Source organism: Rhynchophorus ferrugineus, unplaced genomic scaffold (genome assembly GCF_030347505.1).
Source record: "Rhynchophorus ferrugineus isolate W39M unplaced genomic scaffold, kcgeb_rfMv2 rfM7, whole genome shotgun sequence".
Classification (NCBI taxonomy): Eukaryota; Metazoa; Arthropoda; class Insecta; order Coleoptera; family Curculionidae; genus Rhynchophorus; species Rhynchophorus ferrugineus.
The window spans coordinates 31,795,559-31,814,220 of record NW_027472586.1 but is presented as its reverse complement, the minus strand read 5'-3'; the positions used below and the strand labels follow the sequence as shown (position 1 = coordinate 31,814,220).

Below are 18,662 nucleotides of genomic sequence, written 5' to 3'. Positions count from 1 at the left end.
TACACTTTATATATGTTCGTATGGTTTGGTTCGCTTCAATCTCCTGACATCCTGCGCGCTGTCCAGCAGTTGTATTGCTTCCACGTTAGTATGATTTAGTGTTTCCAGGCGAAATCTTGGATAACTTCGTACATCCCTTTGATTACCAGGTCATCGTGCAGTTCTTCGTTGATTACGTATCGATATGCATTGGTAATCAATGAAAACAAGGTTTTGACAACGTCGGATGACTAGTCGATTTGAATATTTAATGCAACCCCATGTTTTTGCACCCCATAGGTCTCGATTGGCTTTATAATTGTCTTATAAATCAACCTCTTTGATTTTAGATCAAGTTGAAAGTATCTTCCGACTAACCAGTATAGTTATTTTATTTTGGTTCTAACGTGTTTTGTTTTTTGTCTAAGTTACTTCTGCCTGAGAAATCGGGCATATATTTCGTAATATAATTAGTTTGTAGTATTCTACCGCAATTCAAAATTAACGTACACAGATTTGGAGCTACTAAGTTGAATTTTCCAATCTTTCGTCCATTTGAAAATTTTGTTGACTGCCACTTGTACTTTTTCTAATGCCCTAGGCGGAGATATGTTATGTGCCATAATAATTGTGTCGTCAGCAAGGGTTATAGGGAATATAATAAATTTGAAGCCACTTGTAGAGTTTTATACATCAAACATGGTATTTATGCTGTGAAAGTTGGACAACGTTCAAGCAGATTGCATTTGAGGCATTGCTGGAAGGGAATACATGACAAACACAGAACAAATTTGCGAAATCATTTAATTTTAATTAATGAGCTTTCCTAATATCAGTGAATGTCTCATCACTGTCCATCATGAGAATAGTTCATATCATATTGCGCAACCAATTGTAGCAGTTCAGAGGCAGTTGTAATAAATAATATAACACTATATTGGTGCTTCAGCAAAAGCAACGAGTACATTTACACACATAGGATATTATTTTATTTTATTTTAAATATATGGCCTCAGTGGTAAAGGTAACAGGACGGTCATCTTACTACTGCGATAGTCGCGGGTTCGAATCCCACAATGCATGGATGATCTTTACGTTTGTGATTGGAGTTGTAAATATCTCCAACAGTTGTTAAACTGACAAGGAATTACTACACCAGTTACGCCAGAAGCCAGGCTGGGTAAGATTGGATGTCTTCTGCGATGACCTATAAGTTGTTAACCAGTCAGTAGGGTTAATTCCGAACATGCTTTGGAGCCCACGTTAAGCGATAGGTCCAATCCTCATAAACCCTATTTGCCAACAGCGATATACTTTTGAATATAATTGTGTTTAATTTAATAAACTATTTTATTTAATAGTTTTATTGCATATAATCAAACATTTTATATATTTTCAAGCTAAATATTGGTCATAGGAGTCAACAATCTTCTCATGTAAAATCCACGTGATCTAAGAGAAATTAATATTTTTGGATATCCAGTTTTCTACTTTCTCATAAGAATGTTCTAGCATAATAGTCAATAAATAATGCGTGCAAATATGCAAATACCTTACTAAATTATCAATAAATAAAAATAATAATTACTTTTTTACTACTCGAAGCGTACAATGCATATTTCATAAACTTGTTTTCTAAATTATAGCTCCCGATTTGTATAACACTTGATTTTATTTGTTACTAACAATTACAATGGCATTAAAAAGCCATTATAATCGTTCCATAAAAACGCAAATCTTTTTTTTATGGTTAAAATAACAGTTACGTGATACAGGCATATTATTTCACAATTTAAGAATTTAAGCTCTACGTTATATTTAAATGGTGTTAATCCATTTTAATATGTTGTAAGTGATTCCAATCATCCCCGTTCAGTAAATTGAAAACTAGGTGAAAAACAATTAACAAGGACATCAGTTCCATTATCGACATGAAGAACAATTAAATAACAATTTGAAACTAAAGATCAGTTTTAGTTAAGAAATCTCAACAATTCTTAATTTAGTTATCTGATCTGAAATTCATACACATTATCTTGAGCAATGAATATGTGTGACGAAAACTTTTAGAAACGCATATATCCAAGAAATTTCTATAATAGTAGCGTATACGAGGGTCGCTATTTATATTTCGGGAATTGGCGACACTGTTGTCATGCGAGTCCATCTGACGGTTCCATGTAGCTAGTGCTCGGGCGGAGAAGACACTGGTTGAATTACAAGACAAGAAATTAGAAAAATCATACCTAAAAAAAAACACACATTGAGAAGCAGAAGAAGCAAATAAGGAAAATGCCATCGATAACAGAATTGACAATATATCTACAGATTCGAAATCAGTCAATTAAGAATCTCAAATAGAAATTGTTAATAACATAGAGGTGGTGCTTAAGAGATTTTAATCAAAAAGCAATTTGAAACGAAAATGTAAGATAAGTTATTTTGATTCAAATCTTATTTTCTTTAATTTTTCTGAATTTTCTTTAGTTATTTTATTCCATTTATTGCAATAAACTTTGTTATATGATGTAATATTTCGACATTATTTATCTGCTCTGAAGAGTTATATAAAGTGAAAGAAATAATGAATCACAAAGCTTCAAATCCTATGTTATCAATTTATTCCAACCCCCTTTCTGTTAAGTACACCTTATATTTAAACAATGCTGAAAATTCATGACGCTTCGCTTAAAAATTTAGCTGTTTTCTTCTTTTGGAATATCTGTAAAATCAGAAAGATATAGGTATAATAACAAATAGACAGAAAACGTATACAAACATGACCATATTTTATTCTTACCTATATAAGTTCTGTTTCCATATTATTTAACATAAAAATATATCCTTTGTTCTGTAACAATCTACAAAATTAGTGTTATAAATTGATAATATTTTACTAATAATTCATATTCATATATATTTTCGCATTATCTGCCGCTAATTTTGCCTATGAAATAATTATATTACTTCAACAAAATATAAATACAAAATTAACCTAAAAATTACATTTAACTACAACTCAGACTATGGTACGAAAGGTGTGGTAGAAAAGGACGTGAGTTGTGAAAGGTATCAGGCTAGATTAGAACAAGTGCGCTTGTGCAGTCTTAGCCAATAGAAACTTGTATAAGCACGGACGAATAGGTTTTTTACTGTCGACTCTGATTTTGACTCTTAAAATTCATCATCCCAACTTTGAAGTGTCGAAAAATGTCAACCATTTATCGACAGTGGTGGGGAACACTAAGTCGCGACCAATCGGGAAACGAAACCGAACCTTTTCGAAAAACGACGTCGATCTCGACCTCCCGACCCCTTCTTATCGGCACCGGTACAGAACCGACCAAAGTGGGGCACCATATCGGCCGGCGAAACGACCAGAAGCGTTTCCGAGGACTTTAAGGAAGCACACCGACCCCGATCTCCGATCACAGTAGGCTCTGTATCCGTCGACGTATCGAAACACGCGGAAGACGACCTGTTGTTGGCTGCGTTCGGTTCGAAACGACGAGCGCGAGCGGTACTATTTTGGCGCGAATATTTCTCCACGACTATTCGGAATCGAAACTTGCACGTCTCGCTTCCTTTCGCACATCCGAAATTGATTATGACGTAGTCGGTCGAGATTTTCGAGCCTCTATAGTGATTTCAGTGATTTTGCATTGTGGATTATAATACGGACTTGGAGTTGAGTGAACTACAGCCAAGGTAATTTATTGTTTTATTAAAATTTTCATAGTTTAATGTATAATTAATATTATCTTAATTCAAGAGATTGATTTAATTATTATTTTTTATTATTACCAGTCGTCGAATTTCGCCTCAAATTCGAATAAAAGTTAATCATGTTTCTCTATTAATAGAGCAAAGAGAATAACTTAAAAATGATATGTTAATATTACCGGAACTTTTATTGACTATTTTTTCGATATAATATTAAAAATATGTTTGATATATGACTTTAGTTACGGTGACAAATGTCTCTATATTAAAATACATGAAAAATCTCAGGAACTGACACTCACTAACCTTTTTTAATAAATATTTGTATATTAATTAAAACAATAACGAACATAATTAGGACCTTATATGATACAATTAGGAATTTACATTAAAGTAATATATTTATAATAATTTTTTATTATTATATAATTAATACATTGTTACTAGTCGTTTCCGTCTGTAGGTTATTTGTCTTTATGCTAACTTAAATCTAGGTATATAACTAGGAGGTCCATCGGCTCTATCTCAGTCTCTGGTGAAATAATGTTTATACATGTCACTGCAGAATTTTTTAATATATGCACCTCACTACAGAATACTACACAAGATCAGATGGTTTGATTCTTTTGAGTCTGTGTCCTGTTCTGGTGTTATCCAAAAGTTGCAATATTTCAGTATTAGTATGAGAATGGAGTCTTTCCTCATGCCCCATTGCAATTCTCTTGATGTCTTGACTGACTGTGGCTATTTGAAGGTCTCGATGTAGGTAATCAGTCCTATAGTATTTGGGTGCACCCACAATACCTATCAGGACTTTGTTCTGAAAAAATTTTATTTTGTTTATGTTACTCTTTGTTTATTTTACTCTTTACATCCTCATAATTGAACTTCGTATGTTCATATAGGTTTCAGTATTTGCTTATATAATAGCAATTTATTATGAACTGATAATTGTGACTTTCTTCCAATTAGCTAGTACATTTCCCTATATTTCAATTCAAGTTCTTTTCGTTCCTTCTTTATATGTTCCTTCCAGCGAAGTTTTGCATCGAGATTCATTCCGAGATTTCTGTGTGCAAACCCATCATTGCACACCATAGGTCCACACTAGCTTCAAGATTTTCCTGTAGCAGGTATGGTAAAAGTCCCGCTACCATTTTGATTGCACGCCATCTTGGTTATGTGACGTTTAGCTCTGTTTCGATTTAACTATTTTGTTGTGTAGGCGTCCAAATTTTATTATGGATAAATATACGCCGTAAGAACAAGCAGAAATAGTGACAATATTTATTGACAATAGTCGTTCCATTATTGCCTACTCAGCGGAAATGGCGTCAAAGATATTCTAATCGACCAGTGCCTCACAAAACCACAATTTATCGTTTACATGCGAATTTTCGAGAGTACGACAGTAGACAGACCTCGTTCTAGAAGATAACAGACATCTTGTAACGCTGAAAATGTGGCTCTGGAGCGCGATACTGTTGCAGAGTCTTCGAAACATCAATTCGGAGACGTGGTTCCGTACAAAATTCAATTAGTCCAAAAATTGATACCGAGAGATCCTGATCAACGAGTTGAGTACAGTAATGCAATCCTAAGGCTGTCTAGTGAAATTGAAAATTTTTCGTCCAAGTTGACATTGAGCGATGAAGCCCATTTTCTTCTCAGTGGCCATGTCAATAAACAGAACAGTCGGTTTTGGAGAACACAGAATTCTCAATTAATTCATAGAATATCATTGCATCCACTAAAAACAACTATATGGTGTAGTATTCATGCTGGAAACATAATTGGTCCCTATTGTTTTTGAAAATGACCAAGGTGTTGCAGTTACTTTTACTGCTGAACGATACCAAGACATGATTCGAACATTTCTTGTACTTGAAATGAAAGAACAAGGATCAGAGGACATGTGGTTTCAGCAAGATGGGACCACAGCACACGCAGCTCATTAAACAATTTAATGATTGAATGACGTTGACCATCGAATAAAGATAACATTCGCCAAGAAATAAAAAAAACAGCCTCAGATGTTCCAGGGTGTCATGAAATATGCCTTAAAAAGATGCCTTGAAAGTTTCATAGCGAATCGCGGTTACCATTTAGCGGATATAATTTTTCAATCATAACGAAAAATAACGTAGTAACTTTGTTTTTATCTATACATTAGAGTCAAATAACAGAAAATGAATTTTTCTGCTATATTAATGATTTTCAAATTATTTTCCCCATAGTTCCCACAAAAAATATTTGATGCCTACATCTTCCAACTTCCATTTTCCATCATCTATTTAGTAATATCTTCTTATTTCTAATTCTTTATTAGCATATATCTTCTTATTTTTTATTAACATGTTAGGTGATAACAGTTTATCATACAGTATTGTTGAGTTACTTAGTGTATGTATCAAAATTGCATTTACGACGTTCATTACTGTTGTTTGTTTTAAAAAAATTAGCTACCGCTGTTCCGTCACATTTTAATAGTCGGTTTTAGTTTCCGTAAATTAAAACTGGCGATTTTAATATCGAGAAGTGTGAGATCATCAAGGTGTATTGTATTACGAGCTGTTAAACTGTTACTACAGATGTATACGGATGACAAATGAACAAATTAAATGAACTTATTATAAAATAGACCAACAATAGTAAATAACTAACACAAAATCATTCTCTTGTGTGATAACATTCGGCCACACGTTGCCACAGTTGTCAAGGACTATTTCAGCTCGAAAGGTGTATTTTGTGGCACCCAGCCTACTCACCAGATATAGTATTTTCTGATTACTACTTATTCCGATCGATGGAGCATGAGACACGCCTTCGAATTACTGAAGTGCGTAACCTAGCCAGAAAGTTCGGAAAAAGTTATGGAAAATGATGGAAAATACTGCCCTATTGGCAATAAGTATTTCTTATGTCTATATTATATATACATGGCATGTAGAAAATCACTTCATTAAGCAATCTTCTGTATAAAATATCATCTTAATTAATTAGTTTTATTCTAAAGCTTATTCTAAAGTCTACATATGTCCAGTAATCAGATCAGGTGGTGTTAAACGTTTTAGTCTACGCACTTCACTATCACGTCGCGTATTTAGCTGATTAGCGAGTACATTGGGATGCACTGACACTCTTTCGAAGTACCTCACACAAACACGTTGAATTACACTCGTTATAGGTTCTAGAGGAATGTCGCGTTGTATCACTTTATTTGAAATATAGTACGGAGCATCAACAATGGCACGCAACACCTTATTTTGGAACCGTTGAATGATGGATATATTGATTTGCTAGCGGTACCCCATAGTTGGATTCCATATGCCCAAATGGGCTTGAGTATAGACTCATACAGCAATGCCTTGTTATCTAATGATAACTTGGATTTTCGCCCGATGAGCCAATACATTTGATATAATTTTAGTCCCAGTTGTTTCCGTTTGGAGAGTATGTGCTTCTTCCAGGTTAGGCGTCGATCCAAGTGCATACCAAGATATTTAACATGCTCTGATTGGCGAAGTTGACGATGATTGATATTCACTGGTAGACATGTTCTTCTACGCAGGGTAAACGTTATATGCGTGGATTTTGTTTCATTGGCTTTAATGCGCCATGTCTTCAACCATAATTGTATTTGCTCCAGGTGGGTTTGTAGGTTTATTGATGCTGTGACTGGATCTTTATGGGATACTAAGATTGCTGTATCGTCTGCATATGTTGCCACAGTAGTTATTTTTGTGGTGGGTAGATCAGCCGTATACAGAATATACAGTAATGGACCCAGTACACTACCTTGCGGAACTCCTGAATATATGGGATTTAATTCGGTATGTTCATCGCCTTGATTTACAATAAAATGTCTATCAGTGAGATACGATTTTAGTAACTGATAGTCCGGATGAGGGAGAAGTTTCTTTAGTTTAACCTGCAAGCCCGTATAAAAGCAGCCGAACAATATCTTTTGGCATTTAGGTCAGCGTTTATTTTGTTTACAAGTCTATGCACTTATTCTATAGTCCCATGCTTATTGTGAAAGCCAAACTGATGTTCTGGAATAATTTTTCTTTTTTCTATTATATATATATTAGCTTTTTCATGTATAATTTCTGGAAAACTTTCGAGATTATCGGTAATAAACTTATAGGTCGGTAGGAGGTCACATCTTCTGGTATTTTCCTGGTTTAAGAATTATTAATATTTTAGCTACTTTCCAGATACTAGGGAAGTAATTTATAAATGTTAATAATTTTATACCCTTTTCTGATAGTTCTTTTAAAATTTTGCCAGTAATTAAGTCATAACCAGGAGCTTTTTTAATATCAATCTCTCTCATTATTGTTTGTTTAACTTTTTTGAGAAGGTATATTTAAAAAAAATTCTAACGTCAATGAATCTATATAGAGTATTTCAAAGCCTGGTGGTAAACGTTGAAGCATCCAACACGCACGTTAAATATCGTAAGTGACATTAATTTACGATTTTTAAATTATATAATGGGTTTTTGATTATTTTTTTCCGTTTTAAAAACCGCCGTATTAAATAGATATTATGCAATCTCACAGAGAAACATTTTCGGCGTCAGTTTGCCAAAAACGAAAGTAAAATCGGTGAAGTTATGTGGTCAATAATTATGAATGTTAACTAAACCGTAGGGTAATTCGACGAGTTTTATTGTTAAATATGTATTTTGGGTACTTTTACTTTTTTTCACCGCCCAGTTCAGGTTTTAATATGATCCATTACGATTTTAGTGTTTTATATATTGTGGAGAAAGTAACATTGACCTGTATACGATTTAAACGATATTTGAACAAATAAAATATTTCTTTTCTAGCTTGATCTTCATTACAAGTACACCTACGGACATAACGATGACAGCATTGGGTAGGCGTGCTCTTTTATGATAATGTGACTTAAATTGGTTTTGAATTGACTAAATTTCGGACAGCTATGATTATTTATGATATCCCATTGTTGAAGACACGTGTTGGTTTCAAATGTATTTTAGTACATTATATCGCCAACAAGTCTATAATAATTTGTTGTAACGTTTCTTTGTTCCCTTGCCATTACCATTTCAGTTTATCGCTATTCATCTGTTTGAGTCATTGTTAATATTCATATGGAAATTTTATGTGGCTATTTTATTTTTATAAATTGATTGATGTTTTTAGAGATATTCAGATATAATACGAACATATCTATTTATCTTTGCACGCACAATTTAAATAATTAATATATTGGAATTGTGAATTAATTTTAAGGGATTCGTGTTAATGCATTTCTGTGACAGTTTTCATGTGAAGCTTATTCATTATAACCTTATTTTTATTTTATATAAGTATATATATTTTTTACAACCACTATAACGAGTCTATACAATACATTCGTCGTAAACAAAACAAATCGCCATATTGCAGAATGTTCCGAAGAAAGATTTTTTCGCTAATGTCAAGTATCCAACAAGATTTAGTACTGCCAAGGCCACAAATATAAATAGGAAACCTCGTAAATATGATATTAAAAAAGACTTATTGAATTTTACCAATTTTAATTAAAACTAACCGCATGATTGTGAAGCGATCTTGAACAATTTCGGTCGAAGTCAAAAGCTATCAGTTAAAAATCCAAACATTCTAGCGAGTGGATTATTTTAGAATTATTTCGAAATGCATCAGACGATATGTATATCACGTTATATATCATAATATTTGCATAAATCCCCAAAAATTAAATAGTTATACTACCTTGATTAAAAAATAGTAAGAAGACTTAAAAATCGTAGCGTTTATCATTAAAAAGTCGTTGCTAAAATGGACTACTACAATATTCACATGCTGGTTATTTCATTATTCATTATGTGTGACCAATTAATTTCAATCTTATTTCAAATTAGAATAGTCTAATCTATTCTGTAGAAAATGTCAATTTAATAAATTCGATTGCAGTTATTACCAATGTTTCCTATGATTTATTCAGTAATCTAAAAATTATTAAGATATTATTATTGCTGGTAAATGAACTTGAAATATATATGTCTCTCTATTGAAGTATATTATTTGTCATTGTCATTGTCATTATTTTTCATGAATAAATTTAATTCACTTTACTACAACATACTATTTATAATGTTTGTAATTTGTCGGGTGTAGAAATACATTTAAGTAGTACCGCCCAGTTATATCCTAATATTGGTTCAAACCGAACTATATAATCATGGGAGAACCTCATGTTTATAAGAATTGATAGATTTAAATCAAAAGCCAAGTCTTGAAAATAGTATTCATAGATATATACATGGAACCGAATGCGAATACCTTCTGAGATGGTCAGTACCATTCGGTACTGACTGTAATTGTAATACATTAGTATGTATTTCACAAATTAAAATATAATTAAACTACTACTAACTTACTAGTTAAGAGTAACAGTTTACATATATGTTACAAGTTCCTGTGATTTAGTTTGCTTCAATTTTCTGATTTCCTGCGTGTCTTCTTATAGCTGTATTGTTGTATTGCTTCCACGTTGCAGTGATTTAACAACTTTATTTAATGTTTTAAGGCGAAATATTTGATAAATTCGTAAATCCACTTGATTTCGAGATCATCGTACATCTCTTTCGTTGGTAATTAATCCAAATTGGCTTTATAATTATAAACTAATCTCTTTAATTTAAGGGTACTTTATATAAGATACTAAATAGATAATACTAAATTACTTAAATCAAATACTAATTACTAATAGAAAACAAATTCGTGTGGTTTGGTTCCTGTCGATCTTCTGATTTCCTGCATGATGTCAAGTAGCTGTATTGCTTCCACTTTGCTGTGATTTAGGAACCTTATTTTTATGTTTTAAGGCGAAATCTTGGATCACTTTGTGTATCCATCTAATTTCGACATCATCGTGCAGCTCTTCGTTGGTTACATAGCGATAAGCGTTGGTAATTAATCGTAGAACTTGGTTTTGGGGGCATTGGATTAGTACTTGAGTTAATGTCTTAGTGCAACCCCATATTTGCATCTCAAGGATTCATGAACTAATATGAGAGACAAGTTCAAAATTCTCTCTGGATTTGGGTTCATTAAATTTTTGATAGAATGAAATTATATTAACAATAATGGAGTTAGGTAAATTCAAAGAAAATAAATTCAAAATGGGTTTCAATAAGCGAACAATTTAGAGCTGTTTGTCATCTAAAATATCATCGATTTCATTGCGGAACTATCTGGTGATACAAACGACTTGACACGTATGTCACCGGTAAAATTACGTCTAGGAAACGTTATAGACGTCGTTAGTTAATCGTTGTCGTCTTAACAGTTAATTTCTCTATTTGAGTCATTTTGTCCCGAGGTGCCATTGCACTTTCTACGGATACCAGTAGAAAACTACTTAGTTTTATAAATGTAGATCAGCAATAAAATCACATCCAAAAATAACTAAATAATAGAACATGTGTGGTTAAACAACATTCTTTTTATCAGAATATAACTTAACATCCTACTGCTATCGCACAAATATATTTATATGAATTATTAAAATGTTTTTCAACAAATGGATGATATTTCTGTCGAGAAATGTAAACTAGGTGAAAATGTTCGATTTATCTTGCTACGATACAAAAATTATAGTTATAAATATGGAAATAATCTGACAATAACACACCAATAACGTAAATAAAACCAAAACGCAGTTAATTTATTTTGAATATATAGCGATCGTTATTGAAATAATATTATAATGTTTCTTCTTGTATGGATATATACACATGCTGTTGTATAATGTAACGATACCAAAATAAATTACATAAAAAGTGATTTCCATTTTTATGTCTTGTCTTTCAAATAACTTCTTAATATATATAGAAAAAATAAAATATTTGACGTATTTTTTATATTTATTTGAGATTTATATAAGTGTTGTATCTATGGACTTTATTCACGTCAACCACTTGGAATTTTAGTGACTGGATCTACACATCATCGTCAAAATAATATTATTTTGATGTTTTCATATTACTCTTAGTTCATAAGCAACAGAGAGATATCCTATAAGAAGATAGATGTATGAACAAGTTTGCAATGTCTAATAATAAATCTATTGGTTTTACCCATTTATATTTACTCCTGAAACAAAATATGACTTTTTAAACTTTTAAATATGAATGGGGTATTGAAAACATAGTCGGTTACATTATTTTCATCCATATGGTTGTAGTTAAATAAAGCATACTATGTTTTATTAATAGTATTTATCGCAGATTGTAGTTTCGAAGACCTGAGGTATTAACTATATTTTTTATACTACTATTTACCTGCGGGAATCCTAATTTTCATTAGGAAACGATTTAACTTAAAAAATATTAACTTTAACTTGCCAGTTGGCTAATTTGTTTTAATATCTCGAGGAAATTAATGTCTATTTTTTGATATATTTTTGTTTTATATGACTTTTTTATCTTTACGTCTTCCTGTAAGTAAAATTTTGTTTATTTTTGTTGTTATCTATTTATTACTTGTGACTAATGATTGGTCCTAGCCCTTTCCGTGCTTTTATCATTATCTTGTTTGTATATATTATGTATCCTTGTGGTATCTATAGTGTTCTTAAATCATTTGAGTGAACACGTTATTCAGCATCATATAAACAAGGGGTAAGGATTCTTTTATTATATTCTCACATATTATTTTGTTTCTTTAATATTTTTTGTTGAATTTAAATGCACTAACTAGTTCTAACTATCCACAGTTATTTAAAAAGAGTTAGTATTAAATTACAAGAATAGGTGACAGTTTATAAGGAAGTTTGAAATTAGCTTTATGGTATGGTTCGTGTAGATACAATAGACCACTTCCTTGAAACGAATACTATCATCATAAAGACATTTTAACACTTTCTGTTGATATTTCTTCCAACGTTCCTTTATTCTAGCTTCTTTATAAATAATTTTCTGGTTAATATTAGCTTACTCGCTTTGTTAATACAGTTTTAATAATAAATAATACTGCACAAAGTTAATATTTGAACTACTCTTACAGTATTTAATTAAATCATATCATCCTTGTTTGTTTTTAAAGAATGTGTAGCAAAATATACAGTAAACAGATATGCTTCACTAACATTTTATAATTTCAAATCAAATTTAAGTCAAATTCAATTCTAAAATTGATTTTTTAAAATCAGAAACACCTCATAAACTTTTTCAATGATAATTGAAAATATTATAATTAACTTTAACAGTTTCTTTGCGTCTTGAATATCAATTTAGTATAATCATGTTTCAATCCATTTTCATAATTACATTTTAGATCCATCTATCGTAAAATATGTCATTTATATTATTCATTCATTTCACATTCGTTTTATTGCTACAAAAGTTAAGGAATATGCATTCCTGAATCATCACTTATATTTTGATGTACTATATCTCGAAAATTTCGCTAAATACTTAAAATATAATTTGAAATATGTAAATGCTTTGAAATTTTGTAAAATGACAATAAAAACACATACTATTCTAATAATATTCTTACTGACATATATTACATTTCTAAATAAAATATTTATTGCAGAATAAAAAAAAGTTTTACTGTCTTACAAATATAATATAAACTAAGATAGTAAGAGGGAAATTTAATTAATATAGTTAATGCCAACATAATTTTTAGAACATTGAATGGAAATGTTCAATACTTCTGTGAAAAATGAAAAAAAGGTTCTTTAAACAATGATTTAGTTGCTATTGTTTAATGTTTTTTTGCTTTTAATGTTATTGTAATTCTAAAATTAATAAATTATTTAAGTAAAATGTTGTATATGTTTGAAGAATAAAAATACAAAACAATACTATATTTAACAGCAATATGCAATACCGGTATGAAAAATGGAAAATGTTTCTCTATACAAAAATTTTGTTGATATTGTTGAGTGTTTCTATCAGTGAAAAAGTGGTATTTCTGCATTAGTTCAACTAACAGACGTTGATATAACGCATCTAGATAACAGAAACCTTTGTAAAAAAAACCTTATACACTTCAATATTACGACAACAAATGCCCTAAAAGTTCTCCGCTAAAATCTACAGGTAAAAAAGGGCCACAACAATCCGTAACTACGGCTTCAACCTGGTAGAAATCGAAATTCCTTTAACTGGACACCTGCGAAGATATGGTGTACCTGTTAGATGGACGTGATTCGAACAATGGTTCGGGGTGAGGTATTTTTTCTTCGGAAATAACAACCCTACGTCAGAAAATGCAGGTAGATTACAGGTATCTGAATTATAGGATGGCAAAGAAATCCACAGGTACTTTGTGTAAGTCGTCATAAAAATGATAATTGACTTGTAAATTTAAGTGCTAGGAAACTAAACTTTGAAAGTAGAATATGACTGAAATAGAAAGGAAGGTGAAAAATTATTTAAGAATATTGTAAATGGAAGAATGGCTCTTGGATAGTTAATTATGCACATATAACAAAAAACTAACAGAGAGGAAATAAAAATGTCTGGTTGTTCATTGCTGCATAAATATGTTATATTAAATTTGTTTGATGCCGTGTGGTGCAAATAAATAACGATTAATGTTTTCAATTATTTCAACTAAAGTAGTTCAACGCTACGAACTTACGAACTACTAGTAGTGATATTCGGTATGCTGATTCCATATTTTTTAAAATTTATTTATTACATTGTTACTAGTCGTTTTCAACTGACCTACAATTTAGCTTTACAATAACTTAAATCTAGGTATACATCTAGGAGAACCCATCGTCCCTATGTTAGTCACTGATAATTATTTTGTATTAACACAACTGTTTCTTTCTATTAAATGAAGCTTACTACACTGCTCTACACAAGATCAAATCGTTTGATTCTTTTGAGTCTGTGTCCTATTCTAGTGTTATCCAAGAGTTGTATAACTCTGATTTTGACATGAGAATGGAATTTCTCATCACGTCTCCTTGCGATTTTCTGTGTAAGTAATCAGTCCTTTAGTGTCTGATTACACATACTATATTTCTAACTTAGTTTTCGCGGAACATCTCCATAACTGAAATCCGTATGGCCATATAGGTTTCAATACTTGCTTGTATAATAGCTATTTATAATGTACTGATAATTGTGATTTTGTTCCAATTAACCAATACATTTTCCTATATTCGAACTCCACTTCTTTCTTTCCAACTTCAGTTTAAGATTAAGATTGAGTCCGGGATACTTAGCGTTGCTGCTATAGGAAATGATAGTATTATTTATTGTTATTGATACTTAGGCGGTCTTATTTTAAGTGAACTGCAAATGCACAGATTTACTTTCGTTCATGATTCAATAAATAACAATAAAAAGTTATACCATCCACCAATTTCTCCCATTTTAACATTTTATAAAAAAATAATTTGTATTAATCAAAATATATGAAAACCATTTAAATATTATTAACCGGACAATATATCCCAGTGTTATAAGATTGAATATACAAAATTGAGATATGTATTATATCACACTTAAATTATTAATTAATAATTAACATATATTACACTGAATATCAAACTACTCTTAACCAAAATGTCACATTTTATACAAAATAATGCTCCAGTCACTTTAACGTATCAATTAGACGTAGAACATATTCATTTTTCAATTCACACTATTAATCTAGAAGCTACAGAGTATAAAGAGTACATCTAAATTAATACACGGGTCAACAAACAATTTGAGTTTGACTTTAAAGCATTAAATCCCAATTCTTTAGGCCGTAATTAAACTAAAACAAATATATATAACATGAAAAAGTTTGCTTTTTATCTAGGAAACAGCTTGAACGATATTTTTCAAAATTTGTGGGGTTAATTTTTAATTGAAAATGAAACCATTTAAATGAACATTTTAATTATTTTTATTAAGTTTTACTATCAAAATAACTTACAAAAAAAGTAGAAAATAATTTAAGAGTGCACGCTTTTACTCTTTTTTTTATGTTCATAGGTACTATCTCTTAATAAACCCCAAATATATTTCATTGTATTGGCATTGATAAGGTTGTTCGAAGCTCATAATGTCCTTGCTCTTCTGAATAAGCTCTCATGTTGATTTTGGATTTATCTAAAAGAGCATGCAACATATGAACTTCTAATGACATCTTGCATCCCATGGCCTTAATTTTTTTAGCATATTTTCAACTAGCTTTTTGTAGTTTTCCGCTTTATTATTTCCTAAAAATTTAGAAACGACTGCTTTTCTACTGTTCCAACTTGCTTTTTGAGTATGATTCAGTAGCGTTGGAAATTTTTCATCGGCGAAAATCTGTCTGATTTGTGGACCAACAAAAACCCCAGCCTTAACCTTTGCTTCTGGTAATTTCGGAAAAAATTTCCTCAACAACTCAAACGCTTCTAAGGTTTGATCCAGTTTTTTTACAAATTGTTTCATCAACCCCAACTTAATGTGCAGAGGCGGCATTAACACTTTCTCTGCTTCAACTATTGGCTCAAATTTTACGTTTTCTTTACCGACACAAAGTTCTGTTCTTACAGGCCATGACCGTTGAGTATAATGTCTAGTATACGGTCATACTCGCGATACTTCACAAATTCTAGCAAAATTTTAACATTTTCATAATTTTCTTTAAGATGTACTGAGTGAGTGATTGGAAGAGATGGAAATTCATTTCCGTTATGTAATAAAACCGCTTTTAAGCTTTTTGTAGAGCTGTGAATGAATAAACGCCATTCGCTAGGAACACAAGGTATGCCAATTTCTTCGAACATACATTCGAACTGGAATACTTCGAACATGTCATTGCAAAAACAAACTCCATCTTCTGTTGTGAAAAATGTTGAGAATATTTCATGCCTAGTTCGCTGGTCCGTGATCTAAACATCAAGCAAATTCCACTGTTTTAAGCGAGAACCCAAAAGCTCTGCTTTACATTTTGGCACAGTTAAATCCCGAATTAGATCATTAAAATATTCTGCAGTCATAAGATGGTGTTTCGGTTGTTCTGGTGTAGATAGAAACTCCTTATCAGTATTACTTTTATAGGAACTAAGAGATGAGCTACTTTTCCGCGATAATTTTTTCGGTGACTCATGTACTGCTCGTGTCAGAGCATGTGCGACTGGAGCAGAAGAAGATTCCAGATCAGGATATTCGAGAGGATTTGGATTTTTAGCTTTACGTCTTTTACTCGGATTCACAATGCAAAAGTTAATCTTTTGGTTCTGACCAGATTCTTGGTGTTGCAAATTTCATTGACCTTTTCTCTCCTTGATACCAATGTCCATTATATCTAATTCACCATTTAATTAAAATTTGCTGATTACCTTCCAAACATCTTATACAATTATCACAAGCAACATATGGAGCTCATGTCTTGTCTTGATTCCGAACAGGACAGTTAAAATATGCTTCGTAGGCTTCACAGAGAACGTGAGATGTATTTAATTCGTATTTTACGCCTTGGGCTTTAATAAATTGCCCACATATATAACAAAATGCATCAGTATCATATTTACACTTTCACGACGACATTTTAAGCTATTCTAGATTTGTACAAAACACCTGTTTATCACTCTAGTGCCATCTATCAGCGTTTAGTGTGAACATGTAAATCCCACTCTGATCGCGCGGTATTTTTAAATGTATTAAAAATAATTAAGATTTATAAAAAATTCAAAAATCAGTATTAACTTTATATCAAGAAAAAGGTATTTTCTTTTCGTTTTTGTTCACAACTAAGCGGAAAATCATAGAGCAAACTTTACGTTTTTTCGTAAAGTCGTCATATCTGTCATAGAGCTAGTTAACATAGAAGTTCTTACAAGATATTCCAATATTACAGACCTGTAAAGGGAACAAACCAAAACACTCTCAAAAATAATTAAAACAATGTTTATTAATTTTGATTTTAAATCTATATTTGATGAAACATTTTTAAATTAATTATCATTAAACCCTTAATACAATTATAATCATTTTTAATAAATAGTCATTCATTAACTATTATGAAGTTCATTATATGGTTTTTAGTGGATATTTTCTATGATTCAAAATCTATGATTTAAAAACATTCGTAAAAGAGAAAAGATATTAAATGTTTTTGAAGTGAAAGTTCTGAAATTGATTTACTAGAAAAAACGTAGTTCCTGAGTGATATTTATATACAGATATATAATATAAATACTCTTCAGTTCCACCATATTTCATATTATTTAGGATTTAATGATACCTAACAAAAATGTAATTTATTTTAAGTAAAATTGGCGTTCTCAATCAAAACTGGGATTATTAGTTTTACTAGCAATTTTACGGTCAGCCGGCACCAACTCATTATTTGAAAATATGATACGTTTCTCAACGGTTGTAAAAAAATGTGTAATCGAAAGTTTTGAATTAGTTTTTAGTAACATTAAAAATATGACATCAAAAAACCAATATAAAACTGTTATATTTAATCGAAGTTAATGAAACCTTTTTATATACATTTATTAAAATAGCCGACTTTCATATTTATGTAGTAGTAGTATGTAGAAGTAGTCTTAGTTAACATATGCTGAAAGATTAGGTTTCTCAATAAAGATGAAATACAAGAATCAAGCTGTATGAAATATTTATATTCTTTGTTTTATTTGAAAAGTCGATGTATACGATCATGTATGTAAAATCATTCAAATGTCCATCTTGACTTGACGATAACGTGGATTCAAGTTAATCAATTTTCAATGAACCTGTAAACATTTTTATCTATGGTTTACAAAATATTTTGCTGAAAATAATAGGCCATTCTTCAGAATCATTATTTTGTCATTTAGTGTTGAGAAATCATTATTCTGAAGTTTCTGCAATTCACAAGCCTTTGCTGATGATCCAGATGATTTGGACAGTCTCTGAGATACCGGAAAAATTATAATTTGGAGGGGCAACCGAACTATACCCAGCGTGAAAACTT

General features: G+C 31.1%; 1 protein-coding gene and 1 pseudogene across 1 annotated transcript in view; one reads left to right on the top strand and one right to left on the bottom strand.

Annotated features, from left to right (window-relative positions):
• Positions 1–1,110: 1,110 nt before the first annotated feature.
• LOC143200231 (uncharacterized) lies at positions 1,111–17,245 on the bottom strand (annotated as a pseudogene).
• Ptr (patched domain-containing protein) overlaps positions 3,373–18,662 on the top strand; it is a 103,724-nt gene continuing 88,434 nt past the window's right edge. Inside the window, exon 1 of the mRNA XM_076409503.1 lies at positions 3,373–3,687. The gene's annotated coding sequence lies outside the window, so the exon portion shown is untranslated. The remainder of the gene's footprint in view (positions 3,688–18,662) is intronic.